This window comes from Schistocerca cancellata, chromosome 5, assembly GCF_023864275.1.
Source record: "Schistocerca cancellata isolate TAMUIC-IGC-003103 chromosome 5, iqSchCanc2.1, whole genome shotgun sequence".
NCBI classification, from domain to species: domain Eukaryota; kingdom Metazoa; phylum Arthropoda; class Insecta; order Orthoptera; family Acrididae; genus Schistocerca; species Schistocerca cancellata.
The window spans coordinates 674,365,676-674,380,761 of NC_064630.1; the positions used below are offsets into that span (position 1 = coordinate 674,365,676).

The 15,086-nt window shown below is 39.9% G+C and overlaps 1 pseudogene; it reads left to right on the plus strand.

Moving 5' to 3' along the window:
* Positions 1-14,677: 14,677 nt before the first annotated feature.
* On the plus strand, positions 14,678-14,795 carry LOC126189138 (5S ribosomal RNA; annotated as a pseudogene).
* Positions 14,796-15,086: the final 291 nt, after the last annotated feature.

Here is a 15,086-nt window from a genome sequence, read left to right on the forward strand (position 1 = left end):
GTTAATCGATCAACAAACGAACTTCAACGGATGTCTTAGACGTTCGCCCCGAGCAGAAGCAACGAACCGAAGCGAACAAAATGAGATAAATAAATTAAAAAGAAAAAGTAGTGAGTTTTTTTTAAAAAAAAGGGGTCGCGTCCTTGATTCATAGTCAAAACGTTTTCGGTCCCAGGCTCGATCCCCGCCACTGCCTAAATTTTGATAATTAATCAGCATTGGCGGCGGAAGACTTCCGGCATAAGAAGTCAGCCTCGTTCTGCCAACGGTCTTGTCAAAGAGGGCGGAGGAGCGGATAGAGGTTCAGGGCACTCTCTTGTCCTAGGGGTGGGAAATTGCCCCTAAAGGCGGAAGAATCAGCAATGATGAACGACATGAGGATGCAGAAGGCAATGGAAACCACTGCATTAAAGACACGTAACGTGTATCCACAGGACATGTGGCCTGTATTTGAAGAAGTGTCATGATGATCTCTCCATTGGCAAAAGATTCCGGAATAGTCCCCCATTCGAATCTCCGGGAGGGGACGGCCAAGGAGGAGGTTACCATGAGAAAAAGATTGAATAATCAACGAAAGGATAATATTCTACGAGTCGGGGCGTGGACTGTCAGAAGCTTGAACGTGGTAGGGAGACTAGAAAATCTGAAAAGGGAAATGCAAAGGCTCAATCTAGCTATAGTAGGAGTCAGTGAAGTGAAGTGGAAGGAAGACAAGGATTTCTGGTCAGATGAGTATCGGGTAATATCAACAGCAGCAGAAAATGGTATAACAGGTGTAGGATTCGTTATGAATTGGAAGGTAGGGCAGAGGGTGTGTTACTGTGAACAGTTCAGTGACCGGGTTGTTCTAATCAGAATCGACAGCAGACCAACACCTTCAACGATAGTTCAGGTATACATGCCGACGTCGCAAGCTGAAGATGAAGAGATAGAGAAAGTGTATGAGGATATTGAAAGGGTAATGCAGTATGTAAGGGGGACGAAAATCTAATAGTCATGGGCGACTGGAATGCAGTTGTAGCGGAAGGAGTAGAAGAAAAGGTTACAGGAGAATATGGGCTTGGGACAAGGAATGAAAGAGGAGAAAGACTAATTGAGTTCTGTAACAAGTTTGAGCTAGTAATAGCAAATACCCTGTTCAAGAATCACAAGAGGAGGAGGTATACTTGGAAAAGGCCAGGAGATACGGGAAGATTTCAATTAGATTACATCACGGTCAGACAGAGATTCCGAAATCAGATACTGGATTGTAAGGCGTACCAAGGAGCAGATATAGACTCAGATCACAATATAGTAGTGATGAAGAGTAAGCTGAAGTTCAAGACATTAGTCAGGAAGAATCAATACGCAAATAAGTGGGATACGGAAGTACTAAGGAATGACGAGATACGTTTGAAGTTCTCTAACGCTATAGATACAGTAATAAGGAATAGCGCAGTAGGCAGTACAGTTGAAGAGGAATGGGCATCTCTAAAAAGGGCCATCACAGAAGTTGGGAAGGAAAATATAGGTACAAAGAAGGTAGCTGCGGAGAAACCATGGGGAACAGAAGAAATACTTCAGTTGATTGATGACGATCAAGAACGAAGTGCTCGTATTAAGAAGGGTGTAAGACAAGGGTGTAGCCTTTCGCCCCTACTCTTCAATCTGTACATCGAGGAAGCAATGATGGAAATAAAAGAAAGGTTCAGGAGTGGAATTAAAATACAAGGTGAAAGGATATCAATGATACGATTCGCTGATGACATTGCTATCCTGAGTGAAAGTGAAGAAGAATTAAATGATCTGCTGAACGGAATGAACAGTCTAATGAGTACACAGTATGGTTTGAGAGTAAATCGGAGAAAATGGCTCTGAGCACTATGGGACTTAACATCTATGGTCATCAGTCCCCTAGAACTTAGAACTACTTAAACCTAACTAACCTAAGGACAGCACACAACACCCAGCCATCACGAGGCAGAGAAAATCCCTGACCCCGCCGGGAATCGAATCCGGGAACCCGGGCGTGGGAAGCGAGAACGCTACCGCATGACCACGAGATGCGGGCAAATCGGAGAAAGACGAAGGTAATGAGAAGTAGTAGAAATGAGAACAGCGAGGAACTTAACATCAGGATAGATGGTCAAAAAGTCAAGGAAAGTTAAAGGATTCTGCTACCTAGGCAGTAAAATAACCAATGACGGACGGAGCAAGGAGGACATCAAAAGTAGACTCGCTATGGCAAAAAAGGCATTTCTGGCCAAGAGAAGTCTACTAATATCAATTACCGGCCTTAATTTGAGGAAGAAATTTCTGAGGATGTACGTCTGGAGTACAGCATTGTATGGTAGTGAAACATGGACTGTGGGAAAACCGGAACAGAAGAGAATCGAAGCATTTGAGATGTGGTGCTATAGACGAATGTTGAAAATTAGGTGGACTGATAAGGTAAGGAATGAGGAGGTTCTACGCAGAATCAGAGAGGAAAGGAATATGTGGAAAACACTGATAAGGAGAAGGGACAGGATGATAGGACATCTGCTAAGATATGAGGGAATGACTTCCATGGTACTAGAGGGAGCTGATGAGGGCAAAAACTGTAGAGGAAGACAGAGATTGGAATACGTCAAGCAAATAATTGAGGACGTGGGTTGCAAGTGCTACTCTGAGATGAAGAGGTTAGCACAGGAAAGGAATTCGTGGCGGGCCGTATCAAACCAGTCAGTAGACTGATGACCAAAAAAAAAAAAAAATCTGCAATATTCGTTTCTTGACATCCATTGTTAACGTTCCTTCTTGGATGTTTACACACGTTGCATATTATCGGTCTTGCCCATAGCGTATCCAAATTTTTCTTTGAGATTTTAGAAATTCTTGCACCATTTAACAACAGCAAACGCTTTTTATAGTTGGACAATTCTGTGAATGAGTCCTGGTTCTTCTTAAGTCTTCCGTACATAATGAAACACAACTTATTTTGTGGACGGACAAAGCTAGGATGCTAGATAAGTGAGAGCTTGCATTAAGTCGTGAAGAGTCGACAGGTAATTATAGTATGATGCGAGGTGGTGGGATACATGAGAACTGAAGTGCTGATGTAGACAAAGCATCTGAATCTACTTTAGTGTGCTAAGTAACTTACCACCACATTTCCATGAGAGGAAAGCAGTGGCCGTTCTCAACATGCTGGCCGTGGATTATCTACAAATTCCGAGTAACGACAGACGTAATTACTGAACTCCCAAATTTAAACATATCTCGAGATGTAAATTACCTCGCGATAAGTTAAAGATTACTGTTTTTTCTCCAACATGTTACTTTGTTACCGGATTAAATCGTAACTGGTATTCCGCTACCGAAACAACAAGATGTATCTAATTTATCTCATACATAAACACTTTCCCTTTTACCAATTACATTACCATATTCCGCAGACAAATATCCACTGTGTCGATTCTATATTCAACTGATTATCAGTACACACTATAAAAAGCAAAGGAACAGCTTTATTTGCACTTTCTGACAATGCCCGATTGTGTTTATTAGCTATTCGTTAGTTCCGTAGCGGTCAACTGCGATGTCGTGGACGTTCTTTATCGTCCATGGCGCGTACGTCGGCATTTACTAGTTCAGAAAAATAGGACTTTCTTCCTCCCCCACAAACTTTTGTAACATTATAATAAAATTTTCATATTAATACACAACAGGCAAGAATTACAGTATTTTCGATTAGACAACAGAGCTTTAATTAGCAGTCTGTACGTAAGATTGTGCGACATCTTACATATTTGATACAATAGTCTCATGTTATCAGTCACAAGTTCATAAGTCCATTTATCAGCAGCTACTCTTCTCATCCCCCAATTGTGACTAAAGCAAGAAAGGAAAGAATTTGAGAGCGATACCGTAGGTAGCTTGTGGAGAATAGGTGTAGATGTAAATGTTTCGTCTTATTTAGCACCAATTTCTCACGCACACTTTTTTAATTTACGTACCAGCTCTATTTGGCGATATAGGAAACTGCACATTTCCGAGTTAGGAAACTAAAGCATGCTGAAGGCGTGACGCAAAGGTGAGAGAAAATAAAGACCAGAAAGCTTACAAGTTAGTGTTGGAAAGTTCTTAAGTCGTGTAGGTAGACAACCTTAGCTACATTTATTTTCGTGTAAACTTACAACTACCTCTGTCTCGTTCCGTGAAAGCTCAGAAATTTTTACAAAAACAACATTTTTATCGAAAGAACGAAACTGAAAATATTTGCATAAATTCATAAATTTGTTCTCTTGCTGTCTGTTTCGTGAACTTACTAATTACCTTATCACAGATAGTAATTCGAAATAACCTTGCACTCTTAGAAATACGTTAAGCTAAGACCTAGGAAATGCATCCGGTACGGCTGTCTTATATCTTGCAAACTTTAGGTGCACCGTTAAATTTTAAGAGTCAGACGCTAGAAATTGCCACAATACTAAAACGACAGACAAGGGAAGAGAAATATAATTCCTTGCCTCATTGTAAATATCTGTTTATAATTTCACCTCCAAGAATACTTACTATTCGACTGTGCAAATTGAGATAAATATCAGCAATTATTACAAGAACAGCTCTTTATGATCATAAAAAAAATAACTAAACTAAAAACACACATTCTGGAAAAAGCTAAGCAAACAATGGAAAACAAGTTACTCTACAAAATAATCAAACTGTATAATAAACAGTCCAGAGAAATAAATAAAAAACAGTTTATTTAAAGGCAATTGAAACGTATCTCCTAAGCAATACTTGCTGCACAGTAAATTATTACTTAAATCAAAAAGACACTGGTAAAAATCTTTTGGTCTGGGCAAAACTTAAAAAATAATTCGTTTCAGAATATAGTACACGCAACAGGAAATTTTTGCATTAAGATCTTTGGCATAGATCAGTAACATCCTTTAACTTCATGAGATTAACATCACCATCATTACTGTGAGATGCTGTCTCAGCATTTCAGACAGAAAACTAGGATTGCACATAGATTGTGATTTATCAGGGGTATCCAAATGATCATGATATTAGTTGGAAGGAGAGCAGAGTGAATGCAATATGCGCAGTGACTCGTGACGAGACGAAAACGAGTTTTGTACTGTTGGTTTTGGAAGCTATCATTTCTGTAAGAAATTATATACATGGGTCTTTGTCAACATTCAGTTGTGTTTTATTGTCGTATTAAAGTGAAATGTCTAATGATCACTGTAAATTGATCTGTGGGTGAGTAGGAAACTAATTAACGAATTAAATATGACAGAGGCACAACGCTACAGAATACTACCAGCAGATATAGTAACGATTGAATACCATCTTTTCATTCGCAGCCATTCACAGCTGTAGGAAGTTCCACGTCCACTGGAAGAGGAAAAAGATGATCAGATTTGAAAGTATGTCGCTTCTAAACCAGAGACTCTACTCGCATTGATTCCTCCATGCCACTAATTGTTGAGCCGAAACGAATCTTGAAAGGTCTAGCCATTATTTTTCAACAGCCAGTACAAGGTATACTGCAGTGAGTTCCGTACGGGCTCAGAACGTAAGAGTAAGTCTATGAAAGCAGAAGAGAAAATAACGCGCTCTTTTCACACCTACAGCTTACATCTCTGGCATGGTAAATCAAGGAACAATATCAGTGCTTTCAGTGGGAAATTTAGCTGCAAAAGGAAACAAGATATGCGTTCTACAGTAAAAAAAAAAACACTATCTTAATAGTGCTGCCACCCTGGATGGAGGTGATTCTTGCGTTGAATGCACTGACTGTCGCCTGTAAGGGATGACATTTTCAAAAGATATCAAAGGAGAAAAATCGACCGTATTATTAGTTGTACTAAAAGACATCATGATGATTGTACATTCACATTTCAGACAAACACGATTTGTATGAATCACAGACGTCGTTCTTTGGTGTTTTTGTGATTAATATCACTGTTACTCTGTTTGTGCAGGAAAATAATTTTTAAGCGTCTTACCATAAGAGAATGCATTCTCCTTCCACAGTAGGAAAAGTATATCGGGAAAATTTTAGAGAAAGAGTGAAATGGACAAACAACTTAATTTGGTAACTTTCATTTTGTTACCCATATTGTCTGTGCAGCTGCGACTACAGATTAAATTTTCTGGCGTCTCGTAACTATTTCAATAATTTCCTGTGGATCTAATTCTTACTTACGTAAAAATCAGAAAACTAAGGACAGCACTTTACCCTACGCTGTTCTTCATTTATCGTCCCACAGAGTTACAAATAGACGTGCAGTTCTGGTTCCGGGATGCAGTCTTGTTCCACTGGTGTTGTGTCGAGTGCCGCACGAAATGTCGAAGTGAAACACAAAGGAGATTTCCACAACTGGAATGTACAAACACGGGTTCTGTTTACACGTACTGCATTAATTATACAAGCAAATACATCGCGGTAACTGAGGTTTGCATCTCTCGTGTTCCCCTATGTATATTGGAAGTGCAGTTAAATACTGCACACAGTTATACAGCAGCCGTTTCCTCATTATGCACAAAGTAATTAGAATCCAGTAGTACAAAGTTTTTAGTGCTGTAATGAGAAGTAACATTAGTTTATTTTCCAGGTAAACATTAACAAGGGAACTGAGAGAGCGACCGTGTAATCGTCACTTACTGAACGATTAATGTTCCGTTACTAACGACTAGACACAGCAATAAAGCAATCTGTGGCAAACCACGCCTGCAACATACAATGTCAATGTATAACCGTGCAGTCGAAGTATGCTACAAATTGATACAGGTTTTAACTGTAATTTAAATTGTCATTCTTTAGTAGTTCTATAATCTCCGTGGCGTATTTCACAGAGATGCGTTTTTCCCATCAACATTATGCTTCCCTCGGTAGCAGTGGAGGCCATATCCACATATATGATGTAATCCAGCGACGTGTTGGATTGTTCAAATGCGCGCCTTCTGTCGGCGGGAAAAAGGCTCAAATCTCCGTATAGTGATGAGGTTTCCCCTGGTTTATTCCCTCACTACTAAAAGTGCCGCCACAGGATGGACCAGGCCATGGCACTGCTCCGTCTGTAGTGACCTCGACATCGACGGGAGCCTCAATTTATTATCTCAGTGTTAAAAGTGCAACTTGGCTATCCACCTATCCGCAAGGCATAAACTGTATGCTGAGTGCTGAAATAAGGTTTACGCGCTGACATTGTCGTCTAGACCATATCTTCGATTTACGTCTAAAAGTGGGTATCCTATCGAATAACAAACTTGTCTCATTTTCCTGTAGTATATTGAACTGATAGGGGTGAAGGATCTGTGAGTGGTAAAGTGCCGAGCGAAAATAAAAATATTATCTGAAAGAAAATTACTTATTTTCCACAGAGGCCAGTTTATTTATAACAGCAAGTATACTTGTTGGTGCACAAATTTTATCAAACATTTGTCATTCAAGCTGTAATATGACCCCTCCTTCCTTGTTCCTTTTACTGTCCACATTAAAATAGGCCCAGTCCTAGTAATTAATAAGCAAAATCTTTTATGAAGATGTCGGAGGAGCGAAGATTACAATAAACTTTCAGGTTTACATAGCTTGTCATGCTAAGATGGGTCCAGTTCTTCTTGTCTAGGGATCTGATTCTTGAAGCTGAAAATCTGAAATCAGATCCTCACGGTTGGTTTGAACTAAATGAATTGGAAGATTGTTGTTGCATAATATTTTACATAAATATATTTTCCACTTTCCCACATTCTAGTATATCATACAGCATTTTGAATTTTCACATTAACAAACCCGAAATTACTTTTTCTTTTTTTTTGCACCTGTTATAGAATCATATCATATCAGAAGCAAGCTCATGACTCTCACACTCTGCTGAAATAAAAATATTCTGAAGGGCTTACAATTTTTCTTAACAAAGGAATTCGTTACATTATTAATTTCAATCATTATTTCACAAATGAATTCAAAAATAAACATAGTAAACAGTACAGGGTTGCGTAATTTTAAGCGTGCAAATAATTCGTAATTTGAAGTGTTTTTTTTTTTAAAGTAATTTAAAACTCACCGTCACAACTACTACTTATCGATTATAACATCGAAACTAAAATATTTTATTAAGTAATTTCCTTTCATAAATATTTACTTGTAATATAACATACTGTGTATAAAATTATACGAAAGTTTTGAGAAAAGCAATTAAGGTAATATTTACCCGTACAAAATTCGAAAAATAGTACTGCTATAGGCAACTACTGTTGAGGAAATGTAATGCTAGAGGAGGATATCCCGTTACAAACCGTTTCTGAAATACACAACAGCAGATAGCTGGCACTGGAAATAATATATAGGCCTACGTCTGTGACAGACAGAATAGACGGTAGCACCAATAAACACCCAAAACAAATATGTCACAGCCGTGAAGCAGCCAGGGGGATCTTAACACAATACGTAGTGTAGGATACTTAAAGAAACTATTTATTCCTTTTAATAACAATTTGTGTTATATGGATTAGCAGATATTCAAAACTTGAAACAATATACACGTCTGTCAAGCAGACATGAAGACTCCAACATCAATAATTACCCACTGTTATAGACAGAATTACTAGTGGAAAATAAAACAAAAATTACATGCAGAGCTTTAAAACAAGCCAAGGGGATTGTCATCCCATTAGTTTTTACAGTCATGGAAAGTCTGGAGAACCGACTTCTGCATCTGCAAATATCATTCGCACAAATTAAAATCAGGAAATTTAAAGCTGTGCGTTCACTGCTGCGAGCCAGGCCAAGAGAATCACTATTTCCAACGCGCAATCATAGAAAAAAGAGAATTTTAAATTATGTACGCTCCTGTGAGGCAGGTTGAGGGCGTTACGAACCACTTTTATGAGCAACCAAATCCCAGATAGCCGACGGTCCTGTAGCAAAATTACAACTCCCCACTGGGCGAAAGCTTACCATGCGGTGTAAACCATATAGCCATGATAGCACCACCACCACATTTCTGCGCGATACCATGCGAAGTTCCACGAAACCTGCCAAACCCAAGCAACTTTCAAGTGTCATCTGAATATGCGCTCAAGACCCAACACTCAAGACACTAAGGACACGGTAGCTAAGCAACGCTAGGCAAAGAGTTTCTGCAACGACAAGAATCGATATACCTCAGCACGTGACTGACATCGTCCTCCCTGTGATGTGAAGAAATGAGCTACGGTGGGTTCTTACTAAAACTGTGTTTGTACACAGAAAGCAGCCACTAGACAGAAAGTTTCATAACTTTATAGACATCGTCGACAGTATTTAGCGCTGTGGACAAATGTCAAGCTCCATTTGCCAGTTGTGTAAATTGTGAGGAAACTCTGGATGGCTGATACAGTGTAGGAAAGATTGCTACCCATGTTGATGTTTCAAAAATATGCAGCAGTGCCACAGTATAAATGGGTTCGTCTGACAGATTATTCTTTTACAGTTACTGCCAAATTAATAATAAATAAAATACTGGAACTGCCTATGACATACCGATCAGATTTCAGGTAACGTTAGGTATATGATAGGTGCAGAAACTCAAAATAACATTCCTCAAATACAGATGATTAGTATTTCACTAAAAACGTTTATTATTCTTAAATCACACAACAATTTGAAGGCTGCTGATAGGCTCTGCTACGTAGTTGAGTTTAAAATGGCTCTAGCCACCAGTATACAAAAATAAAGGAGCTGTAAAAAGACAGGTGGTGTTCACAAGTAAGTTGTTCAAAGCTGATTTCTCTCTTTTTTTTGGTCATCAGTCTACTGACTGGTTTTATGCGGCACGCCACGAATTCCTTTCCTGGGCTAACCTCTTCATCTCAGAGTAGCACTTGCAACCCACGTCCTCAATTATTCGCTTGACGTATTCCAATCTTTGTCTTCCCCTACAGTTTTTGCCCTCATCAGCTCCCTCTAGTACCATGGAAGTCATTCCCTCATGTCTTAGCAGATGTCCTATCATCCTGTCCCTTCTCCTTATCAGTGTTTTCCACATATTCCTTTCCTCTCCGATTCTGCGTAGAACCTCCTCATTCCTTACCTTATCAGTCTACCTAATTTTCAACATTCGTCTATAGCACCACATCTCAAATGCTTCGATTCTCTTCTGTTCCGGTTTTCCCACAGTCCATGTTTCACTACCATACAATGCTGTACTCCAGACGTACATCCTCAGAAATTTCTTCCTCAAATTAAGGCCGGTATTTGATATTAGTAGACTTCTCTTGGCCAGAAATGCCTTTTTTGCCATAGCGAGTCTGCTTTTGATGTCCTCCTTGCTCCGTCCGTCATTGGTTATTTTACTGCCTAGGTAGCAGAATTCCTTAACTTCATTGACTTCGTGACCATCAATCCTGATGTTAAGTTTCCCGTTGTTCTCATTTCTACTACTTCGCATTACCTTCGTCTTTCTTCGATTTACTCTCAAACCATACTGTGTACTCATTAGCCTCTTCATTCCGCTCAGCAGATCATTTAATTCTTCTTCACTTTAACTCAGGATAGCAATGTCATCAGCGAATCGTATCATTGATATCCTTTCACGTTGCATTTTAATTCCACTCCTGAACCTTTCTTTTATTTCCATCATTGCTTCCTCGATGAACAGATTGAAGAGTAGGGGCGAAAGGCTACAGCCTTGTCTTACACCCTTCTTAATACGAGCACTTCGTTCTTGATCGTTCTTCGTTCTCTCTATAACCAATGAATTCAAGTCTGATCGCAAGCTGATGTAATAATTCGAAGTCGGCCTAAGGCCGAAATTGTATAATCGTACTGGAAATAAAGAAAATGGCAGCTGAAGGCTTCAAGAAATCATTCAAAAAGTGATCCTAAGTGCTGATCAGTGATGATAATAAACCAAAGTCTTTTCTAACAAACTGGATTAAAGGTAGCCCTCTACCGCTAACTCCTAGTCCCCACCGACGTTTCGCGAAATATTTTAAAGTACGGTGACTACCATCACTGAAAATGCAAGTACTAAGGTGCCCCGCTACACAACTGCTCTCGCAGGTCTAATTTCTTTAAGTCTGTCCAGAACAACGAGCAAGATGGTAATGTCACCGTTTTTCCCTTGGTGGACCCCATCTTCGGAAAATCCGAACCTTAATGACCTCCAGCTATCTCCAGCCTCTCTTAGAACTTTCTCCACAGGTTGATTCAGCTCCGACTACTGATAGGCTTTACGCAGACTACAGTAACATCAAATACCATGTACGATATTTTCATAGTCTCCCACTTGCTTTGTGCAAACTGTTAATCTCACAGAAAAAATGAACAGGACCTTTCTGTAGGAAATGTTGTATACCTTAATTTTTTACTGGGATATGTTTCCGCCAGAGGCCGTGGTTTTAGAATTATTCAAGAGAAAGGTCAAAAATAACCTTCAGAAGCGTATTTCTTGTATAACTCGGAAATCGTTTCCTCCAGCGAAAGTGTATTCTAACCAAAAATTTAACTACATCAAATTTCCTACAAAAGGATCATGCTGATGTTTTCTGTAGGGCTAATAGTTTGCACATAGCGATCGAGAGAATATGAAAATTCTGTGGGTGTTTTTGAAGGCGTTGCAAGTTGCATAAAACCCAATGGCATGAGTATACACACGAATAAGCAAACCAGAAGGATCTGTTAGTTAAGGTCATGAGACTTCGTAAGCGTTCCCACGAAAGCACTCTTGATCTGATTACTTTAAAATGCCTGGTCAAAGACATCGTAGAGCTTGAGGTCTTCCTCCTTCTCAAAATTGTGCGAATATCATGGTGTCTAATTTTGACAAATCCAGGAGGCTATTCGGTCTTGTTCTAAGGTAGATAACTAGTCGCGTTGCGTCCGCATCTCGTGGTCGTGCGGTAGCGTTCTCGCTTGACACGCCCGGGTTCCCGGATTCGATTCCCGGCGGGGTCAGGGATTTTCTCTGCCTCGTGATGACTGGGTGTTGTGTCCTGTCCTTAGGTTAGTTAGGTTTAAGTAGTTCTAAGTTCAAGGGGACTGATGACCATAGATGTTAAGTCCCATAGTGCTCAGATGCATTTGAGCCATTTGAATAAAAAAAAATCTAATCTATTCGCGTTGCAATATTAATAGTCCCCATAAACCTACATCTACATCCATACTCCGCAAGCCACCTTACGGTGAACTTAAGAAATGGTGTTGAGTATTTAAAAAAGACACTAAGAAATGAACTTAACTGTAGCCGTTGAAAAAATAGATTTGTTATAAACATACTCAGTAAATACTATTAAGTAACCGGAAGTCAAGGCGATGCTTATTTGTCTTATGTGCTGTAAAATGTTATGTAAGTGTAATATATCTTATATAACTGTAATATATGTTAGAAAACTGCAAGTTGTATATGACCTTCTTTTATTTACTTGTCTGACCGCTCATTGAATTACGCCCCATGGTCTCAGGTGCCTTGCCACGGTTAGCGCTGCTCCCCCCCCCCCCCCCGCCCCTGTCGTCAGAGGTTCGAGTCCTCCCTCGTGCATGGGTATGTTTGTTGTCTTTAGTGTAAGTTAGTTAGATTAAGTAGTGTGTGAGCCTAGGGACCGATGATCTTAGCAGTTTGGTCTCTTAGGATCTTACCACAAATTTATAACAATGACCTTCCACTGTGTGTATGTGTTGCAGGAATAGAACTTAAGAAATGGTGTTGAGTATTTAAAAAAGACACTAAGAAATGAACTTAACTGTAGTCGTTGAAAAAATAGATTTGCTATAAACATACTCAGTAAATGCTATTAAGTAACGACAAGGTATGAGCTCTTCTCTTTTTATATAAAATCGAAGTGTTTCATAGTTTACGAGAATTTTCACTTAGTGGAAGTGATATTGGTGTGCTAAGGGTATAGTGAATTGCGGCAAAATGGTGTAAGTGCAAAAGTTGTGTTTTAAACGATGAAGTTCTCAGTCGGATGAGCCAATTTTTATTTTTATTTTTTCATTTTCAGAATTTCGTGATGTTCTGAACACACGTCTTTGTCCTGGGTCCTTCCGGTAGCTGCGTGGGCAGCGAGGTGTGTTGCATGGCCCCTCCAGAGCTCCAGCAGCGGGTGTACTTACGTTCGAACATTCATGCACACAGCACTTTTCTGTGTGTTCGACAGCTGAAAAGCATTTACAGAATTTCATAATGGCCAGGGCTCAACAACTTGTGAATATATATTGTTCTGAAAAGTGACAGATTTAAAACTCTTTTGTATCTGTGTGTATTTCTACTTTTATATATTTCTGCACTCCCTCAGATTTAATGGAGAACCCAGTGGACAGCCCGTCAGAAACTGAACACAGATCAAGCATGAAAACGAGAAGAAGGTGTAATGAACTATGAACAAAATAAATACAAACAGTGAAAGGTTCAAAAACAGGAAGTGCAATACAGAGCACCCGGGAAGAGAAATGACTTCCTCGTTAAGCGGATATAGTGTCGGACTCCCTAGTGGGCGCATCGTGTTGAAACCTTCCTCGGAACTTTTAAGGTAGGGACCTATAATGACAGTAGATTTGGAACAACTCCTCAATTAGTAGCCGAAAGCAAGTGGCCTTCGAATGAGAATCGCAAACGTTTGATGACAAGGCAACAAGTCAACCGAATCCTTCACCGGAAAACACGTCTGGTCTGACACACGTAAGGTATTAGTGACATTTGCTGTGTCATACGATACAAATCCCTCATTAACGCAATTTGTACGACTCGGAAGGGAGTGAGATATGGCTTCTTGCCGGACATAGATGTTCGTATGTGTGTAAATGTGATCACAGACAAGGAAATGATTGAACCACAATAGTCTTTCGCATAAACTGCAACAGTTTCACAACCACAAGTTTCTCTTTGCTCTGTCAAAACATACGTTTTTAACGTTTTTGGAAGTCTTGACTCTTGAATTCCTTGGTTGTAACATAGTTCACAGACGTTAATTCGTTGTTTTCATTTGTGTGAGACGTCTATGTGGTATTTCGCCTGCGCTCGCTATTCAGCCCATTTACGAATTCTTAATGCATGACTTATATTCTACTACCAATGTGTAATACGACAACTACCGAGACTACAGAAAAAGAACAAACATTTCAATGAGCGTTCGGATAGTTCATAATGTAGTGAAAAAGAAAAAAGTATGTCTGGAGGATGCTTTGGACACGACTCGCCCGCTTGGCAGTCCAACATCGTGACCAAGCACCTATTTTTTGAAACACTTCTTTTAATCTCTATTTGTTCGTTGTGGCACGTTGCGTTTGTTCTGGGCGGACGTTCCACGACATCCATTCAAAGTTTCAAGTTCGTCGTTGATCTGTTCACTCGGTTTTTTGTTACAGAGGGCAGCTAACCCTCTGACCGAACACGCTGAGCTTCCGTATCGGCGACTAAGTACAACTATTCAAAATTTTCACTTCCTAGCCTTCTCCACGTTAAATGACTGGATGCGCCATCCTAAGCTAGCTGTGTCATTAAGTGTCCATACCACTCACAGAACACGACAAAACCTCCTTAACAATAATGTGTGTTGTGGAATGTCTAAGTAAGGAACTGAAAGCATCTCGTTACAAAGAATCACCAGTTGCTAAATAGCTACGAATTTTAGGAAGTGGTGTTAAGGCTTGTTTTTTTTTTAATATGGCATCATACAAAATATACTTAGGAATAAATAAGTGGTTGGTTTATACAACCAGGGCAATGGCCTTGCCGCAGTGAATACACCGGTTCCCATCAGATCGCCGAAGTTAAGCGCTGTCGGCTTTGGAGGGCACTTGGATGGGTGACCATCTGAGCCGCAATGCGCTGTTGCCATTTTTCGGGGTGCACTCAGCCTCTTGATGCCCAATTGAGGAGGCACTCGACCGAATAGTAGCGACTCCGGTCACAGAAAACCATCGTAACGACCGGAAGACGGTGTGCTGACCACACGCCCCTCCTATCCGCATCCTTAGCGGAGGATGACTCTGCATTCAGATGGTCCCGATGGGGTACTTGTGGCCTGAAGACGGAGTGCTTTTATACAAACTACATGCAGGAAATATAATAGGTTTAAAGTAGCTATAATTTTCTGTGTACTGTAATTTCGTATGTATACTAAAATTT